Raw genomic sequence first — 9,517 nt, forward strand, 5'->3', positions numbered from 1 at the left:
CCTAAATGAATGAGGATATTACACCTGTGCTAGATTGCTATACCAAGGGAAAACTAGTTAGGAAGGGTCTAGTGGATGCGGGCGCACAAATTTGCTTCATGATAGAGGACCTTATGTAGAGACTAGGTATGCACATTCATGAGACGACTGAAATCAAAATGAAAATGGCAAATAATAGCAAGGCTAGGTGCTTGGGAGTTTGTAAGAATGTTTTTGTGAAAGCTTTTGGCATTAAGAAGGCTGTTGATTTCTATGTTATGTCTACAAAGGGAGATGGCTATCCATTTATCCTAGGTAGACCGTGGCTAATGAGAATGCAAGCTTTGCAGGATTGGGAAAGTGGAAAGTTGATTTGCAAAAATGACAATCACAAGAAGTTTGTCTTTGACATGAAGGAGCAACGTCAAGAGGAGCTCCATGAGGAATCTTCTCAAAGTGAAAGCGGGGATGATTGGACCGATGACACCTCAGAAGAAGAAAGCAGTGGTAGCACTACGGAGGAGGAGTCATCCATTGAAATCATGGCTGTAAATTTTAGGCCAGATAACAAAGAGACATCTTGCCAAGGTTTAGAAGAGGTAGGCCCCCAGGAGAACCAAAGTTTGCATGATGAAGAAATGCTAGATGGTATGTTGTCAAAGACTCTTACTTGGGAGGAAAGAGAGGAGTTCAAAAGTGTGCTAAGAAAGTTTCCTAGGATTTTTACTAAAGATTACACAGATGTACGTGGAGTGGATTCCATTCAACACAAGATCGAGCTAAAGTCAGAGGCCAAATCTAAAGCACAAAAGCTACGAAGGTTAGGAGTCATCAAAGAGCAACCACTACTCAAAGAGGTGAGGAAGCTTCTAGCAGCAGGGTTCATCTACCCCGTAGAGAATTTTGAGTGGGTCTCTCCAGTTGTGGTCACTCCAAAAAAGAATGGAAAGTGGAAGGTATGTGTCGATTATTGTCCACTCAATGAGGCAACAAAAAGGGATCACTTTCCCCTCCCATTTCAAGATGAGATTCTTAATAAGGTAGGAGGTAAATAAAAGTACAAAGTATGTGATGGCTACTCTGGTTACTTTCAAATAGCTATTGCATTGGAGGATCAATTAAAAACAACCTTCATCACCCCTTGGGGTTGTTATGCTTTTAGAGTCATGCCGTTTGGTTTGACAAATGCTCCAGCAACGTTTCAACGATTCATGAACATGGTGTTTCAAACATTCTTTGGGAAGTCTATTAGAGTATTCATAGATGATCTTTGCATCTATAGCTCTAAATCATTGCATCTACAGAAGGTAGAAGAAGGCTTGAAGAAGCTATATGATATGGGAGGTCAACTCAATCCCGACAAGTGCCACATAGGTGAGGATGAAGTGATCTTGCTTGGTCACAAGGTTTCTTCCAAAGGCATTGAGGTGGATCCAGCAAAGGCAAAAGCTCTCATTGAGCTACCATCACCAAAGAATCTTAAGGAGGTGATTTCATTTATTCAAAAGGTGAAGTACATGGCATCCTTCATTTACTTGGCATGGGAGTTACTTCACCCCCTCCAAAAGTTGACATGGGAGTTACTTCACCCCCTCCAAAAGTTGACACAACATGTATTGTTTGCATGGTCTGATGATCTTGAAGAGTACTTTTATTGTATTAAAATGGTTTTGGCCGAACTACCAACGCTCATGCTTCCATGTTGGACTTTACATTCTTTGTTAGCTCGAGTGTGGGTAAGGAGACATTGGGTGTAGTATTGTTGTAGCAAGATCCTCATAGCACTAGGATGCGGCCTGTCTACTTTGCTAGCCGGGTCATGAATGCACTTGAAAAGGATTACACAGAAGTAGAATCTATGATGCTTTCTCTTGTCTTTGTAGTGAGGAAGTTTAGATCCCACCTCCTGCCAAAACCCTTTATCATAATCACTGTGCTGAAAACTTGTTTCCTTGGGTGTCATCTCAAATGATACTAAGTCCCAGGATTTCAAAATGAATCATGGAATTGCAAGAGTTCCAATACTCTTTCAAAGTAGAAGATAGTGTGTGTGCACAATTAGCAGGGATTCTCACCTATAGAGTGCATGAAAGGACATCAAGGTGCTTGAGGTGAATACACTACCCTTACCACCATCGAGGCATTTACCTAATGCATTCACCTTATTCTTTGATGGAGCATTTTGTTGAGATGTCGAGCTCTACACCTTGAGCTGGCATCCACTACGGGTCTTGGCCACTTACGGCATTTACTCACTGGCGCGTTAGGTGACCGACACGGAGGATCTCTGCCAGTGATTCTACAGCTGGACTACACTTATAGTGCCAGCCTAGTACGCTTCTAGCGAGTTCACACTTAGTGACCGCATGTACATATGTGCTACTTTTCAACTTTAGCACTTAGTCATTTTGTACTCTCTTTTCTGTGAAGAAGAAGAAGAAGCTTTCCATCTCTGTGTGCTTTGTGCTTGTCTTGTGTAGCTCTCTTGCATCCTCATTCTTTACATGGTATCAGAGCCTACTGTAGGAAAGAGAGGATAAGAGAGCAAGAGCATCACAATCCCTTCGTTCGCACAAGTTTCTGAACAGGTCTCCAAAGTGCAGTACACCAAGTACAGTGGTTGTATGTACGCTTGATTGTGGACACTCGTTGAGTGTAGAAAGCGTTACAGGTACCACGATAGCAGGTTCAGCAGATTTGCAGATTTTTGCAGATTGCAGCTATTTTGTCTTAGTGCTTCAAGATGTCTAACGGTTTCAGTCAGATTGTTACTGAGAAGCTTGAGAAAAATAACTACCCTGCATGGAAGTTCAGAATAACAAATTTCCTAAAAGGAAAAGGTTATTGGGACTATGTAGAAGGAGACAATGAAAAGGAACCAGAGATTCCCGAGGCAAATGCTACAACAGAACAAAGGAAAGCTTTGAGGGACTGGCAACAAGGCCAGAGCAAAGTGATGTATTGGCTTTCTATGAGCATCACAGATGGCATGATGGGCTATCTACAGGATGCTGAAACCCCCGCCATTGCATGGAGAAACTTAGGCAGAGTGTTCGAGGTGGACACCAAGGCCAGGAAGCTTCAACTAAAGTCGGAGCTAAATCAGGTTAAGAGGAACAACCTCTCAATCAATGATTATGCCTTGAAGATCAAGAGTATCATTGAGGCTCTTGGATCTATTAAAGTCTCAGTGGAAGACGATGACATTGTCCGTGCATGCTTGGATGGCCTAGGAGATGAGTATGTACATTTCAGGTCTTCCATGAATACAAGAGACGACATCCCCATGTTCCAAGATTTGATTTCTATGCTTATTCTTGAGGAGAAGAACCTTGACACATCTTCATCTCATGGCAGAAATAATTCTGAACAGGCCTTCTATTCTAACTCCAACAGAGGTAGAGGTAGAGGTCGTGGTCGAGGCCCAAGGGGTTGCAGGGGCCAATTTCTGGAAGGTCAATCAAATCAAAACAATACAGGTGGCAGGAGAAACCAGTCTCAAGGCAGGGGGAGTCAAAGAGGTCGTGGTGCAGGATCAAGCAGGCAGCAACATACTCCAGATAGCAGAGAATGTTGGACTTGTGGTGAAAGAGGTCACATGTCACGTGACTGTCCAAAGGGAAAAGCAAGTGGAAAGAGAGAACAAGGCAACTATGCATCTACTAGCAGAGATGCAGATGACAGCAAAAACGAGCGCATGTTTGTTATACAGCATGTAATGAATACAATGACTACAGAGAATTCCACCCAAGATGATGTTTGGTATGTGGATTCAGGTGCCTCTAATCACATGACCTCTCATGGAGAGTGGTTTAGAGATATGCACAAACCAGATGTGTCAGGCTATGTGCAGACAGGAGATGACACAACTCACCCCATTGCTCATGTAGGGGACATACCTCTAAATACGAAGAGTGGGAAATCAAAGTACTTAGCAGATGTACTTCATGTCCCAAACATTATAAAGAATCTTGTTTCTGTTGGACAAATGGTTGAGCAGGGTTTGCAGGTTCGCTTCAATCCAAATGGCTGTTATGTAGAAGATTTCCAGAATGGCTGTAAGCTGATCACAGGGGGAAAATGTGTGGGCAGAATGTTTACGCTAAATGTAGACATGCCTGAGGTAAAAGCTGCATTATTTGCACAAGGCACAGGTGTTGTGACTGATGTTGACATTTGGCACAAATGCATTGGCTATGTCAATGAGCAGAGATTGTGCAGCACGCAATCAAAACAGATTGTAAAAGGTTTGCCCAAATTCAAGGTGGATGGTATGCATAAAGTGTGTGCAGCATGCCAGTTTGGAAAACAGTCAAAGGACTCATTTCCACATGAGCGCAATGTATGTAAAAAGCCACTTGAGGTGGTGTACACAGATGTTTGGGGTCCAACCGATACTACAAGTATACATGGCTGCAGGTATTATGTCTCTTTCATTGATGACCATACAAGGAAAGTATGGGTCTACTTCATGCGTAACAAAAGTGAAGTGTTTGGTCACTTTCAAGACTTCAAAGTCATGATTGAGAAGGAGACAGACATGCAAATCAAGACATTGAGGTCAGATGGAGGGGGAGAGTACTTCTCCAATGATTTTTCAGATTTTCTGCGAATGCATGGTATACGCAGGCAGTTTACATGAAGATATACTCCACAACAGAATTGGGTCGCAGAAAGGAAAAACAGGCACATTGTAGAGGTTGCACGTGCATTGATGAATGAGAAGAACATGCCTCATGATTTCTGGGTTGAAGCCGTAAATACAGCTGTGTACATTATGAACAGGACACCTACAGCTGCGGTGCATGATGTAACACCTGAGGAAAAGTTTACAGATACAAAGCCTGATTTGGCACACTTGAAAGTGTTTGGCAGCATAGCTTACGTGCATGTACCAGATGAGTTGCATAGGAAATTGGATCCTAAAGCAGAGAAATGTATTCTTGTGGGATATTCCCTTGAACAAAAGGGGTACAGGTGCTACAATCCTACTACACGAGAATTACGAGTGAGCAGAGATGTAGTCTTTGATGAGATGAGCAGCTGGTACAGTAATGCACATGGCACTATTGGGGCAGATGTAAAAGATGATGTGGTTGTACAAAATGTGGGGCCACAATCACAAGTTTTGAGTGGACCACAAGAGTCCTCTTCTCGTGGCTCTGTTGAGAAACCATGGAATGGTAGACTACGTACGCAGGTTACTCCACCAACAGGTACAGGGAATGTATCACGAAAAGGAAAGGAAAAGGTTAATGAACCTCCCTTTATGGATGATGCATCATCAGGTTTTTCACATGTAAACATGGATTCAGATGGTTCTGAACAAAGTCTTGATGAGGAATTTGGAATTCCGGCTGTCAGGACACCTGGTGTAAGGAAAGTACAAGAAGATTCTAGAGGGCAAAGGAGTGACCCAGGACCGCGCATATCTAATAGAGTCAGAAATCCAGTTCAGAAATTGACTTATGATGGGTATCTAGCGCATCACCAAGCCTACATGGCTAAGGTGATACAGGATGTGGAGCCCACATGTTTTGAGGATGCAGTTGGAAATGTGCATTGGGATGATGCAATGAATGAAGAGATGGCTGCATTGGAAGCAAACGACACATGGGAGTTGGTGCCATTGCCAAGTGGCAAGAAAGCTATTGGGTGTAAATGGGTGTATAAAACCAAGCATAAGTCTGATGGTAACATTGAGCGTCACAAGGCAAGGATGGTTGCAAAGGGTCATGCACAGACGTATGGCATAGACTATGAGGAGACCTTTGCTCCAGTGGCAAAGATGACGACTGTGAGAGTTGTCATAGCAGTGGCTGCATCTAGAGGATGGATTATGCATCAAATGGATGTAAAGAATGCCTTCTTGAATGGTGAGTTGCAAGAGGAAGTGTATATGGATCAGCCACCTGGTTATGTTGATCCAGGTTACTCAGATTATGTATGCAGGCTTCTCAAAGCTTTGTATGGTTTGAAGCAGGGCTCTAGAGCATGGTATGACAGGATTGCCAAGTATCTTGTCAGTATTGGTTTTAGGAGAGCTCATGCTGATCATTCACTCTATGTACGTGAGAGTGATGTGGGGATTGTGGTCATTACCATATATGTAGATGACCTTATTATTGTGGGTGACAATGCTATGGAGATTGACCATGTGAAGGGTCTTCTCAAACAGGAGTTTTAAATGAAAGATTTAGGCGAGTTGCGCTACTTTCTTGGCATTGAGGTGATCAGGACTCCAGAGGGTGTATGGCTGTCATAGAGACAGTATGCTTTGGACATGTTGTCAAAGTATGGTATGGCTGATTGTAAGCCAATTTCTATTCCCTTGGATGTGAATGCAAAGCTGAGTGCAGAGAAGGGTGATGTTGTTGAGGATGTCAACATGTACAAGAAGATTGTGGGTAGTCTAATCTACTTGACTATCACGAGGCCAGACTTGAGCTACACAGTAGGCTTGGAGAGTCAGTTCATGCAGCTTCCGAGGAAGCCACATTTGGATGGAGTACGACGCACACTTAGGTATGTGCAAGGGACTCTTGACTACGCATTGTTCTATGCAGCAGATGCACCATTAGCATTGTATGGGTATACAGATGCAGATTGGGCAGGTAGCATTGTTGATAGGAGATCTACGAGTGGCTTCATGTTCTCTTTTGGGAGTGCTGCTGTTACTTGGAGCAGCAAAAAGTAGCCTACAGTTGCTTTATCGAGCACAGAGGCCGAGTACAGAGGTGCAGCAGTTGCGGCGTGCGAGGTAGCTTGGCTACGCACATTACTTGAGGACTTGGGAGTGCAGGTGGACCAGTAGATTTTCATCCATTGTGACAACCTCAGCAGCATGCAGTTGGCTAGGAACCCAGTGTTCCATGCCAAGACCAAACACATAGAGGTCCATTACCACTACGTTTGAGAGCGAGTGTTGGCGGGCGACATCGACTTGGTCTACGTCAGCACAGAGGAGCAGATAGCGGATATCTTTACCAAGGCCCTTGGAGCTGAGAAGCTTCGACGTTTCCGGACTATGCTTGGACTCTGCGACATGCAGAGCTCGAGGGGGAGTGTTGATATGTCGAGCTCTACACCTTGAGCTGGCATCCACTACGGGTCTTGGCCGCTTACGGCATTTACTCACTGGCGCGTTAGGTGACCGACACGGAGGATCTCTGCCAGTGATTCTACAGCTGGACTACACTTATAGTGCCAGCCTAGTACGCTTCTAGCGAGTTCACACTTAGTGTCCGCATGTACATATGTGCTACTTTTCAGCTTTAGCACTTAGTCATTTTGTACTCTCTTTTCTGTGAAGAAGAAGAAGAAGCTTTCCATCTCTGTGTGCTTTGTGCTTGTCTTGTGTAGCTCTCTTGCATCTTCATTCTTTACACATTTAAGAAGGCTACAGGAAAAGCAGGGGGAGGGCTTGTGTTGCTTGATTCAAATGCTGAGGTTGTTATGAAAGAGCATGTGAATTTTCCCGGTTCCACGAGCAACAACGAAGAAAAATACGACATACTAATCCATGGTTTGTAGATGTGTGTTACTCAAAAGATACGTCGTCTCATGGTAAAAGGGGATGCACTTCTCATTGTGAAGCAAATTCTAGGTATTTGGACTTGTAAGAATGAAAGTCTAAGGCAAAAGGTTCCTGCCATCCATAGACTCTTCAATAAATTTGAAGAAATACAATAATATCATATTCCTAGGAAACAAAATGAAGATGCTGATTTGCTTGCCCAAAAAGCAGTTGCATGTGTTGAGAGTGAAGTGCAAGTCATCATGGCAGCAACAGTGATAAAGCAACCAAGGTACCAGGGGATGGAGTCATTGGCTCCCATTGTGAGCTACATTTTAGATGGCGAGTTTCCAGAGGGCTTCACAAAGGCTCAAAAGAGGAGGCTCATAAGAAGGCGAGTTTGTATTTTTTTTTTGGAAGGTGACCTCTATCAAAGAGGAAAAGATCAAGTTTGCAAGAGAATATCCACAACCAAGGAGATTCCAGCCATTCTTGAAGGTTTACATGAGGAAATGTGTGGTGGTCATTTTGCACAGGAACTCACTCCGATTTTTTTTTTGCTTGCCGGGTATGTTTGGCCAAGCTTGCACATTGACGTTCAACAATGGTGTAAAAGCTGCCATGCATTCAAGTTGAAATAGAGGATCATTCGTTGGACTCTGACACACCTCTACGATACCCTGTTGAGTTAAATAGTGCCTGTAGGAGAGTGCTATAGAAACCAACTCTTAACCGTGCCACTCAAGCAATAATCCCTGAGATATTACCTCTTGAGGAAATACAACCCAAAACATTGCATGTCCAAGGGGTTGAACCATGTGTACCTATAGCCCAACCCTCTAGAGATGCAACTTTTGTAGCTGAAACAAAGCATGAGACACACAAGACTCATCGTAATATAACAAAGAAAACATACAAATGGGTCCCTAAAGCTTCTTTAGCGACCATTTTTGATGCTAAGAAAAAGAAGCCTTGTAAGAGACGCCGCCCCATTCGCTCCAAGAATTGTAAGAAAACATTGCGTTGGATTCCTAAACGACTATAAGAAGCCCAAGGCTACTATGAAGGGAATGATCAAATCTGGGTGCCTAAATGTAAGTTGTGTTCTTACCTATCACCTATAGACCCATGTGAGTCAAATCCTGTAGTGATAAAGCCGATTGAAGACCGTGGGAAGGGAAAGATCACAAAATACTATACACCTAATCCAAGCTAGTTTGGGTACCCAAGTGAGAACGACTTATATCATTTGGCTCAAACATAGGAAAAAAAAATGAAGCTTCTTGCTCTTCATGTAGTTCTTCTATAGAAACACAAACTTCTTCACAACTTCCATCCACCACCAAAAATGTACAAAAAAATAAGGAAAGAATAGCATCTCCCATTGTAAATTCATCATCTAAAACAATGTTTCAAATAATATCATGGGAGAGTACGTTTCAACTAGATGAAATGCCTAGGGTGGTGAAAAACTATTGGGTCAAAGTCTTCACCCATTACAACTTGGAACATTTGGTTTCAAAAGGTGATGAAATTGTTCCAAAAGGTATGATCTACCCAAGGAAGGGGGGAGTGTTTGCTGACATCCATCATTCACTTGCCCCCCTCTTAACCTTCCTCCTTGACCTCTCAATCTTCCAATCTTAGGGAATGTATATATATAGTCCTATAATCAAGAAAACAAAAATAAAAAAGTAAAAAAGCAAGAGTAACCAAACAAAAATCTTGAAACCTACAAATTCTAGTACATGACCCAAAAATCATAATAACACATTATGCACAAGGACACGACCTTTTGGCATGACCCTTATAATATTTGCACACTAACCAAAATCTATGTGTGTGTACAAATTTGGCTAGTACGCTAAAGTCATCCACTACTACCTTGGGTGAGAGGTACCCTCTTTACTTTTCGCAAGTGCTTCACATAGTCTACCTAGTGCTTTGCCTGTGATATGGGATTTGGTAGATACACTGGCATGTGAGAAAAATTTTGACGAATTAGAATGGCTGATACATCAC

The sequence above is a fragment of the Adiantum capillus-veneris genome, chromosome 4 (genome assembly GCF_014529385.1).
Source record: "Adiantum capillus-veneris isolate H3 chromosome 4, ASM1452938v2, whole genome shotgun sequence".
Lineage (NCBI taxonomy): Eukaryota > Viridiplantae > Streptophyta > Polypodiopsida > Polypodiales > Pteridaceae > Adiantum > Adiantum capillus-veneris.